General features: G+C 36.9%; 1 long non-coding RNA gene across 1 annotated transcript; it reads left to right on the top strand.

The window, feature by feature from the left end:
- The first annotated feature begins 1,242 nt into the window (after positions 1–1,242).
- On the top strand, positions 1,243–16,895 carry LOC130456376 (uncharacterized). Its single transcript, XR_008915146.1, has 2 exons — positions 1,243–1,570; positions 10,442–16,895. It is a non-coding gene; the product is annotated as an uncharacterized LOC130456376 (long non-coding RNA).
- Positions 16,896–17,183: the final 288 nt, after the last annotated feature.

Below are 17,183 nucleotides of genomic sequence, written 5' to 3'. Positions count from 1 at the left end.
GTTTCCCTTTCAATAAAGTATAAGCTTCTTGAAGACAGACTGATTCATTTTTGTTGTAGTCTCCAGCCCATGCTTAACGTTTGTGGAATTAAATTGACTTGATTGATCAATATGGTTAAAAAGACCACTAGAAAGTCATATTAAAAGGTCACTGAGGGGCATCTTATCCCAAATCATTGAGATACATCTTGCATAATCCACTGCATGCTACAAATGAGGTTTGGGGGGATAATGATAGAAAAAACTGATTCTATAGAGTCAGTTTAAGTAGCATTTAATTAACCAATATGCATGATAGGTTCTGTGCTAAATGCTATGAATACAAAGAAAAGCCAACAAAAGGCCAAAAACAAAAGTCCCTGCCTTCAAGGAGTTCTCAGTTCAAATAGAGAAGACAAAATGCAAATATCGCTACAAAGAAAATATGTTCAGGGTGAATGGGGAGGGGGGGTGATAGTCTCTAGGAATATGTACTCTACAGAGAACTACAACTGTAATTTGGAACCAAGTACCCATAAAGAAAGAGGAGAGAGAAAAAAGAGGTAGAGCGTGGGAGAGTTTTAAATTTCTGGAGAAGGGACTCAAAGTCTAAGGATGGAGATTGTAAGGTAAGATTAAAAGAACTTTTTCTCTGGGGTAAGAGGATAGAAAGAGAGGTGGGAGGGAAGAGGGCTGAATTGTCTACCAACACAGGAAATTCCCTGCCAGGAGGCAGAGGTGTTATGGGCTGGGTTAGGGGTGAAGGGTAGAAGATTTAAAGCACGCAGGTGTTATTAACCTTCTTGGGGAAGGGAAGGAGGTGTAGTTTGGTGAATCTTCTAAGAATGCTTTTAAATGCACAAAATACAATAGGAATACAGAGGGGGCCAATTATATGGAAATAATTTCATTAAATGTTTTGAAACCATAAACTCACAGACCCCAGGTCGAGATCCCTGATTTAAGGAATGAGGAGATGAATTTGGAGGCAGTACTCCTCGGACCAGAGGCTTTCCGCACGCCCCCACCCCAGGTTCGGATCTCTCCACCAAGTCTCACCCTCTGGCTCTAGCCCGACTCCACAGTTCCGGGTCCCGTTCTCACTTATTCCAAGATACCCAGATCCAGGATTTGAATATGAGCCCTGGACCGCGCAACCTCTGGCTCCTCCCAAAGGGAACGGCGACTTGACCAATCGCTACACCCGTTTCCCCTCCTTACCCGTCCCCGCGGTAGCCAATTGGAGCCCCGGATGCATGGGTGTGGCACGGTCTGACCGCGGAGGAGTGAACGTTGTTGTCAGGACAACGGCTTCCCAGTGGGAGGAGTGGGTACCTCCGGCTTCTCGCCTCGGGGCGGGACGCTGCGGAGAGATGCTGCAATGGGAAGACAGCAGTGCCCCTCTCCCGTACGCGATTGGTTGGTGCTTCCGAATCAGAGTTAATTGTGCTCGGGAAGCTGGGAAAGAGCGTCTGTTGGTTTCCAAGGCGATAGAGATGGAGGCTAATAGCAGGTTCCCGGTGAATACCCGCAGGACTTGACCCCAGGCCACGCCTTCTTCTCGCTTTTCTCTTCTCTTTTACTCCTTCAGGTCCAGTATTTGTCAGCTTGGAAAGTGTAAAATGCTGAGTTTGGGGGGTGGGGTATCTCCCCTCGCTCCACTTTCACGGGAGGAATCTGGGGAGTGCAGAGGGAAAAAAACGTGGTAAAAAGATCTGGAGTAAGAGGTTAGCGATGTAAAGAAGCAACCTAGGCCATTATAAAGTATCCCTTGAACCATAACCATTTTATAACGTGGGCGATTTTTTTCCGCTGAGCGAATTAAACATTCTACAAATTTCACATTCAAAAAACAATTTAAAATCAAAACTAAAATCATTTAAAATATTGAAATGTGCTCAGCCTGAAAGAGCTGTGTAAATTAAGGTTACATCCCTTTGTTCTAAGGAATAGAATGGTCTGTCAATAACCATTTCTTAAACACCTACTATGTGCCTAGTGTAGTGCTGAGCACGAAAGATGCAAAGGTCTTCCATCTGTCCTCTAGGAGCTCAAGTCTAATGGGGAAGGGTGGGGTGGGCAGTGAGGCAGGGATAATAGACCCAAAACCTTGTTTATACAAGATATATGCATTGTAAATGGAAAGTAATCCCACAATGAAGGCATTAGCAATGGAGGATGAATGGGGGGAGGGGGGGACAGGAAAGACTTGAGCTGGGCCTTGAGGGGGCCTCTTAGGCAGAAGAATATTCTAACTATGAGGGACTGGCAATGAAAAGGTCTGGAGTCAGGAGTGTTCTTCAAAAAGATTAATGAAATGTTTTCTTCAAGGAACATAGAGTAAGCAGAAACAAGTAAAACATAGATTAGAAAGGTCAAAGAGACCCACCCAGTTTATAAAGTGCTTTAAAAGCCAAACAGTATTTTATATTTGATCCAGTAGCTTAATAGGAAACCATTGGAATTTATCAGATAGGGGTATGACATGGGCATATCTACCCTTTAAGGAGGATCACTTAGGCAGTTGAATGGAGGACCCAGTGGCATGAGGTCAGGGAGACTAACCTGAAGGCCAGTTGCAGTAGTGGGAATGAGTTGGCACCCAGTAGATTAATAACAATTTGTCTATATAAAGTCTTGCCATTTTAAATTGATTTATTCACATCATCTCTTTCCATTTCAATAACAGTCATCACCCCATTTTACAGATGAGAAAACAGGTTCAGAGAAAAAGGTCAAGAGATTTTTCCAAGTATATAGACCTAGCTGTTAAGGGCTCAGAGCTTGGACTTTAAATAAAGTTTTGTTAAATCCAGCACTCTGCACACTATAGTTCACTACCCTTGAAACAAAAATGATCCCTAGAGATTACATCCTATCTCCAAGTAAAAAGACATCTATAATACCTTTGGGGATAGTAGGCAGGAATAGAACAGGGACAGTCAGGGATGTAAAATATTTCATTAAAACAACTCGGGCCAAAGTGTGTTTCAGGGCCCATTTAGACTAAGGATAGAAGGAAATGTCCCTAGGGACTGAGCCCAAATCATCTTACAGATCAACTCAAGCAGCTAAAAGTGGTTAAAACTGGATCCAATTGTCAACTTTGGCTGTTAGGACTAATTTGTACCTCTATCAAGTAGGGTTTTTTTTTTCTCATTTAAAAAAATATTCAGAGTAGAAAAAATTACTGAAAGAAAATGCCAGATTTTCTACAGAAAATGAATTTGCTACAGCATCCAAACCAGATTCTCTTTTCAAGTAGGAATCCTACACAAGATTTTCCAATTATCCTTTGTTACAAAATGAACTAAAGAATAAGGAGAAAGAAAAAAATGTAACATCCCTAATTAGTTATCAAACACAAGTAATTTCCTCATCCAGATTTAAGGTAGGTAAAGCATCCATGAAAGCTTAATTTTAGACATTCTCAGGTTGTAGCCAACTGGTTCCTGTTCCAATTTGAAATCCTCCCCATTCCCACCCCAAACTAATGAGCACTTTTCCAATAGCTTGAATGAAACACTCTGAATAACTTCCTCAGCCTGAAGGTTAGAAATTTCATTAAATAAAAAATTAAATACATTAGAATACTTTCATATGAAACATTAATGAACTGGGTAATATATTCTTCTGAAGACAGGAACACTTAAGAAAACACAGGCCACCTGTCCTGCCAAGCATAGCCCTCTCACTTGATGGAAATTAAATATAGGCAAAGGCTTACCAAATAATGTCAAATGAGCTATAATTTCCAGAGATGTTCTTGACGATGCAAGCCATCAATGAAGATGACTGAAAATAAAGTTCCACTCAGCATATTTCCAAGTTAAACTCTTAAACACACACACACACACACACACACACACACACACACACAAACACACACACACACATTATCCTATACATATTTCTGTACTGAACAAAATCAGCAGAACTGTTATTAAAATGGCAATATTGTAAGCCAACCTTGATAAATCGGTCTATAGGGGCAAGTTCAGGATTGGAACAATATGAGACATTCATAGATCATTTAATGATTAATCTAAAGAAGTTAGCTGTAGTATGGAAAAGGATACTGGAAAAGATAACAGCATTGATAATGGGGCTAAGAACAACACCATCTCTTACATCTTGTCAGTAGGGGACAAGACAAATAATTCTTCAATGCCCTGAGAATTCACCTAATTTAAACTGCATTGAAATCTTATGGGCTAAGGAATTGGTGTATACAATAACGGCAATAACCAATACTGTACAATGATCAACTGTGAATGGCTTAGCTATTCTCAGCAATATAATGATACAAGAACATTCTGATGGACTTTTGATGGAAATTGCTATCCATCTCCAGGGGAAAACTGATAGGGTCTGAATGAAAATTTAAGTATACATTTTCTACTTTATTTGTTTGCTTGTTTCATAATCCTTACTTTATGTCTTGGAATTGTCAACATGGAATCTAGAAACCCCAAATTTATAGCCTAGTGGGATCTGGAAACCCCAGGTTTTGACCCTGTCACAGGAGAGTTCCTCTAGACTGAGACCCATGAAGTAGGACTTTCCCTCAGGGAGAAACTCTCCTGTGTCAAGGTCAAAACCTGGGGTTTCCAGATCCCACTAGGCCACAAGTTTGGGGTTTCTAGACTCCATGTTGACAGAATCAATACTGGGTATTGGTTCTAAGGCAGAAGAGTGGTAAGGGCTAGGCAATGGGGGTTAAGTGACTTGCCCAAGGTCACATAGGAAGTATCTGAGGCCAGATTTGAACCCAGGACCTCCTGTCTCTGTGTTTGGTTCTCAAACCACTGAGCTACCCAGCTGCCCCCTACTTTATTTTTCTTGAGTTTTTTTTTTGGGGGGGGGGGAGGATCTGTGTTCTTTATTGCAACATGGATAACATGAAAATATGCTTTGCATGACTTCATATGTATAATCTATATCAAAATGCTTGCCTTCTAAAGGGGGGGGAAGAAGAAGGAGGGGAGGGGATTTGAAACTCAAAAACTATTTTAAAAATTAATTTTAAAATCTATTTACGGGTAATTGAGAAAAAATTTAATTCCTAAAAAAAATTCTATGGGCTTTAATCAAGGCATCATCATGTTCCATATAATATCCAAAGAGACAAAAATGTAGTCTTATGATAAGTTAAAGAATGTTTTTACAAATTGGTTTGCTTACTATCAAATCTTAAAGTGAAAGGAGGAAATATTGAAGATTAAAAGAATTTTAAAGATGAAAAAAATTATAAGGTTTATTGTATATATATTTAACATATTCTATATTGTCTAGTTCATTTGTAACCAAGGTATTAACAAAAACAACTGAATTGAAAAACAGGCTGATGGAGGTAAGATAGATTACGCAGAGAAAAGAAAGCCAGATCTGAAGTCAGGACATGGGTTCAAATTTGACCTCAGACACTTCCTAGCTGTATGACCCTGGGCAAGTCACTCAGCCCCAACTGCCTAATCCTTTCTGCTCTTCTGCCTTAGAACCAATACTTTGAATCAATTCTAAAGCAGAAGATAAAGGTTTAAAAAATAGTTTCAGGGAAGATAAGTTAAGAATCATTAGACTACCTAAAAAACGATGAGTAAACAAAAAACCAGGATACTTTGTTTCAAGAAATCAAAAGAAAAATTGCCAAAATTAATTAGAATTTAAGGACGAAGTGAAACTAGGAGAACTACACCTATCTCATTCTTGAAAGAAATCCCAAATTAAAAACTTCAAATAAAGCCATAGCCCTAAAATCAATAGCTCCCATGTTAAATAACAATAATAATTAAGTAAGCTGTGTAAAAATGGAGATTTGAACCCCAGACTTCAATCCCCAGAAGTACTTGGTACTTCCCAGAATGCCCTATAATCTAACCTGAGATCCCCACCTGGGCCGAGAACAAAATTTGTATTTAAACTGACTGTACCGCCTACTTGGGCTAGAGAGCCCTTCTAGAAGGGCTGGAGAAGCTTCTGCTTCTAAGCACACGTGTCTCTCTACCAGGCAGGAAAGATATAGTGAGTATGTTGCATGTGCTTTTCTTATTTTGTATTTCTTTATTTCTTAATTCTAATAATCTTTAATAAACCTCTAAAAATATAATACTTTTAGTAGAGAAACTAATTTCACTGTTACAGCTGACAGAAAGTAAGGGTTCATATATCAAGGAAAAACTAATGAAACTATGGTAAGGAAAGAAAAATTTGTAATACAAGATGCCAAAGTGCTTACATCAACTGTATAATTGAAAATCTGTTACCCTAAAAAAGAACTACATTTCCCGGGACCCCAATGCAAGGACGGGGAGAGTCTCATCTTTCTCTTTAGAGTGTAGCCAGCATGGTGATGGCAGTGAATGGGGATTTTGAAAATAGCTAATCAGCCATGGTCACATGGTCTTTATTTTGTATCCTGATTTATTCCTTTACTTTTTTTAACATTATTTTATTTGGTTATTTTCATACATTATTCATTGGAAACATAGATCATTTTCTTTTCCTCCCCCCCCTCCTCCCACCACTCCTCCCCTAGCCAATGCATGATTCCACTGGGTATCACATGTGTCCTTGCTCCAAACCCATTTCCTTGTTGTTGGTATTTGCATTAGGGTGCTCATTTAGCTTCTCTCCTCAATCATATCCCCTCCACCCCTGTAGTCAAACCGTTGTTTTTCCTTGGTGTTTTGCTACTTTATCCATAGTTTGTTCAGCCATTCCCCAATTGAAGGGCATCCCCTCATTTTCCAAATTTTTGCCACCACAAAGAGCGCAGCTATGAATATTCTTGTACAAGTCTTTTTCCTTCATATTTCTTTGGGGTACAAACCCAGCAGTGCTATGGCTAGATCAAAGGTCAGATAGTCTTTTATCACCCTTTGGGCATAGTTCCAAATTGCCCTCCAGAATGGTTGGATCAATTCACAACTCCACCAGCAATGAAATAGTGTTCCCACTTTGCCACATCCCCTCTAGCATTCATTACTTTCCTTTGCTGTCATGTTGGCCAATCTGCTAGATGTGAGGTGATACCTCAGAGTTGTTTTGATTTGCATCTCTCTGATTAGAAGAGATTTAGAACACTTTTTCATGTGCTTATTAATAGTTTTGATTTCTTTAACTGAAAACTGCCTATTCATGTCCCTTGCCCATTTTTCAATTGGGGAATGGCTTGATTTTTTGTACAACTGGTTTAACTCTTTATAAATTCGAGTAATTAGACCTTTGTCAGAGGTTTTTGTTATGAAGATTGTTTCCCAATTTGTTGCCTCCCTTCTAATTTTAGTTACATTGGTTTTGTTTGTACAGAAACTTTTTAATTTGATGTAGTAAAAATTATTTATTTTACATTTTGTGATTCTTTCTATATCTTGCTTGGTTTTAAAGCCTTTCCCCTCCCAAAGGTCTGACATGTATACTATTCTGTGTTTACCCAATTTACTTATGGTTTCCTTCTTTATGTTTAATTCACTCACCCATTTTGAATTTATCTTGGTGTAGGGTGTGAGGTGTTGATCTATTCCTAGTCTCTCCCACACTGTCTTCCAATTTTCCCAGCAGTTTTTATCGAATAGTGGATTTTTGTCCCAAAAGCTGGGGTCTTTGGGTTTGTCATAGACTGTCTTGCTGAGGTCATTTACGCCAAGTCTATTCCACTTTTTGTCTCTTAGCCAGTACCAAATTGTTTTGATGACCACTGCTTTGTAATATAGCTTGAGATCTGGGACTGCAAGGCCACCTTCCTTTGTATTTTTTTTTTCATTATTTCCCTGGATATCCTTGATCTTTTGTTCTTCCAAATGAACTTTGTTATGGTTTTCTCTAATTCAGTAAAAAAGTTTTTTTGGAAGTTCAATGGGTATGGCATTAAATAGATAGACAAGTTTGGGTAGGATGGTCATTTTTATTATGTTAGCTCGTCCCACCCATGAGCAATCAATGTTTTTCCAATTGTTTAGACCTAGTTTTAATTGTGTGGAGAGTGTTTTGTAGTTGTGTTCATATAGTTCCTGTGTTTATCTCGACAGATAGATTCCTAAGTATTTTATATTATTCCTTTACTTCTAATAATTAATAAAATCCCTTAAAATATAATATTTTTACTATTAAGATTTAATTTTAAATTTTACACAACAAAAATGTATTCTAAGAAACATAATCCTCAATGGGGAAAATGGAATTAATAAAATAAAAGGACTGACTAAATGATTAGAGATGTGTAGAATCTATAAAATGCAAACATAAGAAATGTGAAAAATCTAGAAAGATAAGTACTCAGGACTTAATGGCACACACCAATTTCACTAATTCTGGGAAGAATGAGTTTAGTGGATTAATTGAACTCTGGAGTTTTGAGCTTCAGAGAACTAAAGCTAACTAGGTGTTCTCATTAAGTCCATGTGAACTCTGAAAACCATTTTAATGCCACCTGAATCCCTGCCCTCCCCACCCTAGGGTTTATTTTTCATTCTCAGACTCTTGCTTCATTGGCACAGAATTAAGTACCCTATATCTCTGCTCCTCATTTCTCAATATGCCTAATAAGTTAGGAAATTTAGAAAATAAATATCATTGGTCCTATAGAAAACAGTACAATCTTCCACTGATGTCATACCAGGTATTTGTCTAAGCCCTAAAACTTCCCATTGTTCCATAATTCCACATCTAGATGCCACACTCACTGTGTCCCACCCTTGGCTGGAGCCTACAGGGATCCTTGAACCATGTCCTATTGGCATCTGCTCTCCTCATCTCCTTTTTAATAGTAACCAAGTTGGAATTTAGTAACATTTTTAGCACAATAACAAATTACTTTCCAGACCAATTCACAGCCCCACTAAACTCCGTTGATGTGTCTATAATTCCTTCCATAGTAATCTTTTTTCTTGGTCATCTTTGGCAATTTAAAGGAAATAATATAGGACCTCAGTTACTTTCATTTGCAGTTCAATAGTGATTTAAAGCATTTTTCCCCATATAACTTAAGCTCACTTATTCTTTTGAAAACTACCTGTTCATATCTTTTGATCATTTACCTATTTTGCTTTTATAAATTTGAATCAGATCCTTACATATCTTGGATATGAACCCTTTATCAGAGAGACATTGATAAATAATCATTTATTAAGCATTTTATTTATGCCAAGGACTATGCTAAGTGCTGGGGATATAAAAAGAGGCAAAAGACTTACCCTTAAGGAGCTTACAGTCAATTGAAGACAAGGCAGAAAATACATATAAATAAGCTCTATATAGGAAATGAGAGAGAAAAAGAATTAAGAGTAAGAGGAGTTGGGAAAGGCTTCCTTTAGAATATGACATTTCATTTGGTACTTAATGGAATCAAAAGAAACCAGTAGGTAGAGATGAGGAGGGAGAACATTCCACAAATGGGGGATAGCTACAGAAAATGCCTAGATATAGTGTCATGCTCATGGAATAGCCAAGATGCCAATGTTCTGGATCAAAGAGTACATGGTGAAGAGGTACGAGAAGGCTAAGTGATGAAGGGCTTTGAAGGACAAACAAAACATTCTGTATTTGATCCTAGAGGTGATGAGAACCACTGGAGTTTATTGAGTGTGTGTGGGAGGGAGTGAAGGGGAAGGTGACAGTCAGACTTGTGCTTTAGGAAAATAATTTTAATTTTTTAATGGAAGATAGATTGGAGTGGGGAGAGATTTGAGGTAGACAGACTCACCAGCACTAATCTGGGTTGACCTTGACTTAGGCCAGTGCCCTGATAGTTTAGGTTCAGCATTGAAACAAAATGGGACAAAAAGTGATTTACTTTAGCCAGAGAAGGATATTCAACAAGGGCAGGTATTGACAGTGGAATGAGATAAATAAATTTACTCTGTTGCTCGAGTTACCAGTCATGACCCACCAAAGTTATCACTGGATCTCCTTAGGGCTAGTCTGTATTCAGATGACAAGGACATGACTTCAAGATTCTGAGCCTTTAGTCTCACTAGGTCTTGAGAAAGGACAGAATAGCTTTTGAGGAAAAACTAGCCTGGAAGAACTTTAGGATATTGAGCTTTATCAGAACCACCTAAAGGGGAAGGCTGGCTGCCCACATTTCACATACCTACTTAAGCAAAAGCCGGATAAACTATAATAAGTGACATCTTCCCCAGAATTGCAGGAAAAATCAATCAGAAGCCTTCAGGCAATAGGAAAGGAAGTGCCTCAGTCAACTAAACCCCAGCAGAACCATCAAAGGGTCATAGATTGCCTGTAAGGATCTATGTCTAGAGGTAGGTAATGAGGAGGGGGTGTCAGGAGTTTGTCCTGAAAAAGACGCATGGTGAGGATGGAATCTCCAAAGATGGGCAGGAGCAGCCCCATATAGACCAGTGAGGTGTCAAAAGCAGTCCAGTGCTTTGGGTTCTCTGTAACACTGCCCAAAATTCCAAGTAGGTACTGAAAATCTAATCCTGTATTCTTATCCTTAAAGATCCAAGGAAGACCAATTCCAGGAGGGAAGGAGCAGCACATGAGCCCAGTGGACCCAGGGCAAAGAGAAGTAGTACTCACCACCTCATCCAAAAGTACAGCATAAAGAAGAGCCTGGACCAGGCATAAAGCTCCAATGAAGAGACAAAGGCTGGATATGAGTAAATCAAAGAAAATACAAAGTATCAAAAAACTGGACAACTCAGTGGATAGAGCACTGGACCTGGAATCAGGAAGACTCATCTTCCTGAGTTCAAAGGTTGCCTCAGACACTTTCAGAAGCTAAATGATCCTGGGAAAATCACTTAATCCTATTTGCCTGTTTCCCTCATCTGTAAAATGAGCCAAAGAAGGTAATAGAAAACCATTTCCAAGAAAATTTCAAATGAGATCACAAAAAGTCATACCTGACTAAAACAATTGAATAGCAAATCAAAAAACTGTTGCAAATTTGAAAGTTCCCAAGAAGTAGAGACTAGCTCTGTAACAACTCCAAGCAGAGATCAAAGGGGGGGGGGAAGGCAGGGTCTACATGAATAACTAGAAAAAAATGAAGCAATTATTTAAAAAATAAAAGCTTGGAAGGAAAAAATTAGAAGAAACAATAAATAGCTTAAAAGAGAAAGTGGTTAACCTTACTCAAGTAATGGACTCTGAAAGCTAGAACAGAACAAATAGAAATTAATACTCCATGAAATAGCAAGAAATATTAGAACAAAATCAAAAGATCAAAAAAAGAAAGTAAAAGATATCTGATAGCAAAAACAACTAATTTGGAAAATAACAATAGTGATGAGAGAGAAAGAGCCATTGGAAAAAAATTGGCTTTGAATTTCATCTACTTTTACCTTTGAAATCATGATTACTACTGCTTCATTTTTTTTAACTCTAGCTGAAACAGAATAGGTTCTGCCCTAGCTCTTTGCCCTTACTCTGTATCTCTCTGTACTTTCAGTGTGATTCTTATACAGAACATTGTGGGACTTTGTTTTTTAATCCATTCAGCTATCCACTTTCATTTTATCATCCCCTTCAGATTCACAGTTATGATAATTCTGTATTTGCCTCCATCCTACTTTTCCCCCTTCTTTACCCTTTTCTCTCTCTTCCTTCACTCTATTTACAAGTGGTTTGCTTCTAACCAGTGCCTCCCCTGATTTGTCCTCCCTTCTAGCAGTTACACCCTTCTTTTATTCTCTACTTCCCTGTAAGCTAACATCCATTTAACAGCTGAATATGTGTTATTCCCTCTTTAAGCCAACTCTGATAAGAATAATAGTCAAGTGTTGTCCACCATTATCCATCTTCCTCTCCACTTTTCACATGTTTCATGTGAGATAATTTGTCCCATTTTATCTCTCCCTTCTGCCTTCTCCAAATATACCCCTCTTTCTCATTCTATAATTTTAAAAATATTTTCCCATCATAGTCAACTCACACCCATGCTCTCTGTTTATATATGCTTGTCCTCATAATGATAAATTTCTTGGGAATATCATCTTCCCATGTAGGAATATAAACAGTTTAATCTTATTGAATCCTTTATGGTTTCTCTTTTCTGTTTACTTTTTTATGCTTGTCTTCAGTGTTCTATTTGAAAGTTAAATTTTCTATTCTATTTCTGTTTCTAGAACAATTCCTATTTCATTAGGAATGTCTAAAAGGCCTGTTTCATTAAATATCCATTCCTCCCCTGAAGTATTATATTCACTTTTGCTAGGTAGATGATTATTGGTTGTAATTCTAACTCCTTTGCCCTCTGGAATACCATATTTCAAGATCTCTTATCTTTTAATGTAGAAACTGCTAAATTTTGTGTTATTCTTACTGTTGCTTCATGTTATTTAAATTGGGTTGTTTTGTGTTTTTTTTGTTTTTTTTTTGGCTGCTTGCAATTTTTTCTCCTTTACCTATGAGTGCTGATCTTTGGCTAAAATATTCCTAGGAATTTTCATTTTGATAGCTCTTTCAGGAGGTGGTTGATGGAGTCTTTCAGATTTCATCTTACCCTCTGGTTCTAAGCACCTTTCTTTGATAATTTCTATCATGACTTTCAGGTAGTCCAAAAATCCTTAAATTTCTCTAGATGATCTATTTTCTAGTTCAGTCGTTTTTTTCAATGAGATATTTCACATTTTCTTCTATTTTTCATTCTTTTGATTTGACTTGATTTTTTAATGTCACATTGAATCATAAGCTTCCACTTGCCCAACTCTAATTTTTAAATAATGATTAAAAAAAAAACCTTTTTCCAGTTAGCCAATTCTACTTTTTTTAGGTTAGCCTCTTGATATTTACTTATTTATTTTTATCACATAAAACATATTTCCTTATTATATATTATTTCATATAAACATAATCTTATGAAACCAAAACCCCAAAACATATACCCAAATAAAAAGATGATAAATCATATGCTTTCTTTCATCTGCAATCCTGCTCCAATAATTCTTTCTCTGGAGATGGATAGCATTCTTTTTCATAAGAGCTCTTATTCAAGAAAAGGGTAAAGTAGGTACCCATTGAAGTTCCATTCCAACTTAATGATTTTGTGAGTTTAGTATGTTCCTATGAGAGACTTCTTGCTTGAGGAAAATCTTTAAGAAAGAATCTTGCTTTACGGACTCAATTTTTGTTTTCTATGTTATTGTTTTTTGATAATCAACAAGTAGAACCTCTTAGTGAATTGAATGATTCTGTGGAGAGCTATAGAAAACCATTTGTGAAACCTGACTACTAATTTCTTATGGTCTCATCATGCTAATACATGTAGATAATTTTCATAAAGGGTTTTTTAAAGATGAGAAAGAAAGTGTTGTGTAAGTAGCTGTGATGTTTCCTTAATTGCCTTTGTAGAGAAGGTAATATTATATATAACTTCCCCACTAATTTGGTGCCTTTTCTTCCCTGGATTATCTTGCAAAATGGTACCTCAATACTAATACAAAACAGGAAAATAAGTCTAAGCTGAGGGCTGCCCATATAAGATGGATATATTTTCATGGAATATATAAATAGGTAGCCAGGTAATATGAAGGGAGACATCAAAAGAGATCTCTGGAATCTCTCTCCCTTCTCTTGTAGAGAGAGTGTGAGTCTTGCCTTAAAGGAGCAAAAGGAGGCCCTCAAGACTGACTGCTCTGATCTCCAGTCTTTTGGATGAGTACTGGACTAGAATTATATTTATTTGTCCTCCTAAATAGTGCTAGTATAGGAGCATAATAGGCACAGAATTTTAAAAAATAATAGCTTTCCTGTATCCTAAAAAAGGACAGGATAGCCCTTAGTTTAAAAATGCCATCTTGACTCATTTCCACCAAATACTAGTTTCACAAAATACCTTCACAAATAGTGAATAGTGACTAAATTCATTTATCCAAGTAAATAGCAAACAGAATTTGAATGCGTTACACATATTAGTATAGACTAGCAAACGTAGAAAGTGAATACATTCTCCCACTGAGATGGAAATATATCAGTTCAAAGAAAGACAAAGAGATTCAATCTTACCCAAGATGAAAATTCTTCAAAGTCTCCATAGAGGCAAACTGGAAATGGGGGATGTATTTGAGGAGATAGCTTCTTCTATATGTTTTCTACTTCCAAATTTTGTTTCTCTCTTTTGATTATATTAGTCTCCCAAATATTCTGGAACCCTCTAACAGGGGGGGAAATTAATACCTTTCCTCTCCAAAGCAACAACTCCTCCTCTCCTGCACTCACAAAGATGTATCAGCAGTCTCTCTACCAAATACAAGGGACTTGTGCTAAATACTCCAAGCTTGGCTAGAAACCAAGGTTACAAAAGTAGAAGCAGAGGAACAAACACACAATGAGTTCAATAATACAAATGAAAAGATTACTGAAAGAAACTACATACTAAGTAATTAAATACAAAATAATCCTAGAGAACAAATAACAAGACTTATTTTCTTACTTCTTGCAGCAGTAGAAGACTACATAGGTAGAATGTTGCCTAGTTATGTCATGATTCCTTTATCTGTTGTTTTTACATAACTCTTTGTTAGAGCAAGAATTCAATGGCAAATTTATGAATTTGTTTATTTTACTATGCTTATTTGTCACAAGAGAAGATTTTTTTTTAAGTATGAATGGAGTGAAGGGGAAAAGTGGACTAACTGTGATGCCCAAAAAAAGAAGAAAAGAAAGAAGGCAAACAGGATAACTTTAAAATGAACATTTTGCATTTATTACATACTTTTTAAAGAAATCAAATTCCATATAACAGCAAATTGTGGTTTTATATATAATCTGCTTTTCCTATTCTTTACATTTCAAAATGTCCATGTTTGTTGGTGTTGACTATGTTTAGAATAATCATTTATGTGCACACACACGCACACACACATACACATAAATGGAAGTCTTTGTCCTACAAAGAAAGAACAGAATATTGTCAGAAATGACTGTGATTAAAAAAGATATATTGTGTCACCACAATAATGGAATTGCTCTATAGGTATTTAGGTTTAGTTACTCTCCCCAATTTCATCTCATAAGTATTATTTCAATTTTTCCATGTAGCACTTCAAGAACTAAGGTTTGGAGGTTCAACTGTAATGGTTCCTCGATTATGCTTCCTCATTTGATGGATTTATGATCTCATTGATGTTGATACCAATGGTATAATCCATCTGTAGCTATTTATACAATAAGGATACTATCTATGTCCTTCCATAAATTTTCTCTAGTGGGTACAATCAACATGCTAAGGATCTTCCTCTAGAATTCTTGACATGGAATGGAGTACCAAAGGATTGCAAAGACTGCCTAATCAGTTATCCTTCCCTTTTGCTTCATGCCCATCCCACTCCCTTTTTTGGTCATATATTTCTTTGATGATATCATTTATACTACTCCTCCCAGACTTAGTAATAGGTTGCAGTTTAATCATACTCACTACGAACCTCTCCATTACCCTCTGAGTGACCTGCAACTTTAATTTTTAGGAAACTATGATATTTTATGTCTGGCAACTGCATAGTGCCGCCAGAGGAATATTGATGCTAAAAAGACAGGACTTAGTTTCAGGGAGAAACTCAGGGGTCATTAAAAGCACTGCACAATTTCCCAAAGGCAATCTAGCTCACTCTCCTCTTATTCAATTCTAGGTCCTCTCTGTCACTTATTACAAAAATAGATCATCATAGAAACATTGACAAATTTATTCCATTTTCCATTCTTTTGGGGGGGGGGTCTCCTGTCAGTTTCATCTGTGAATACCTTTGGACTTGTTTTCACTCCTAACGGTTTGTGTTGTTTATGAGACAATATAGATCATAATTTTCTGCATTCTTTCTTGGCAGATTTGTATATAAATGAACTTGTATTGTAGCCCTTGCTTGCCATGTCTCAGCTTGGCCAGGAAATTGGTTGTTACTGACTAAGGTGGCTTCTGGGTTCTTTTGTCCTTCTCATTGTGGCAACTGCTTTATATTAAGTTTTTGCAGGAAATGATGAAAATCAAAAACAATATCTTTTCCTATCTTTGGCATTTCTAGACTCATTTGAATGGGTCAAGTTGAATGTTTTCAATGTCTTCTTATCTTTCGCCCTTCTTCTAATTTGATGTTGATTTTGACCTTTAGTCTAACTAGTCAATGGTCTCTCATATTCAGAAAGCTGAATCTGCTCCAATTCTACATCAGTAACCTGCTGTTTCTTATCTTTTAAAATACAGTCTATTTTATTTTTATGGTTTTGTTAGATATTCACTGTGTCTACTGTTTTCAAATTCACTTCTGGATGAAAGCCATTATACATACAAGCATGAGTCTGGTACAGCCAATTTATAAGCCACTGGCTTCTTTTATTTCTCAGACTGAAACTTATTTAATGTCCCCAAATACTTTTCAGCATGCTCTCCTGCTCCTACCTTTGCATTGAAGTTCCCAAGTATTAAAGTAAACATTGGCATGTTTCAGACAATCTTAATAATTTTTTCTAGATCTTCTCTGCCTCTTCATTCTTGGCAATAGTTGTTCACTCATAAGTGATAGCTCCCTTCACACTGTTCTTCTTAGACTTGTGTTCATTAAAGATACTATAAGGCAATATCCTAGTCTTACAGCTAGAAGAGGCTATCTACTCAACCTCCTTATTCTTGAATGAATGAATGGATGGGGGAATAAACCAAGTACTTACTAGATGCAAAGCACTGGGGATACAAATAAAAAAGCAGTACATTTTGATCAGCTAGTCTATAAAATGATTGACATGTGATAAAACCAAGTCCTTTGTCTCTTCTAGGAGAACTGTGCCCCTTGATTCCATTTACTGCAACTTTCTCATCTTTTGGTTTTATTTATTACCAAAAAATCAATATTAATATGGCTGGTTTCTTCAGATAGTGTGGATATATGTTGATCATTAGACAAACATCTCATATTTAGAGTACCTACAAATAAACATTTATAGATAATTTTAAAATGTCATTCTTTGCATCCTCTGTCTCTGTTCCGTATTATCACTACTGTCACTGCAGAAGAGGAAGGGAGCCATATAGATCTAAGGTCCATTTTATAATATTTCTTTGTTTCATGGGTTGCCATGGTCACAACTCAGCCCTTCAAGTAGCCAGCTTACTGTTATGATCTGCTTTATACAAAGCTAGGTTGGTCCTTGGACAACAGCCTGCATGGGACCATATTTGAAGGCTTTCATGTATCTCCTCTCCACTGAGGCATCAGATTTTGTGAACTGAACATGAAATTTCATTTTCT

The sequence above is a fragment of the Monodelphis domestica genome, chromosome 1, assembly GCF_027887165.1.
Source record: "Monodelphis domestica isolate mMonDom1 chromosome 1, mMonDom1.pri, whole genome shotgun sequence".
NCBI lineage: Eukaryota > Metazoa > Chordata > Mammalia > Didelphimorphia > Didelphidae > Monodelphis > Monodelphis domestica.
This window is presented reverse-complemented; position numbering and strand designations above follow the sequence as displayed.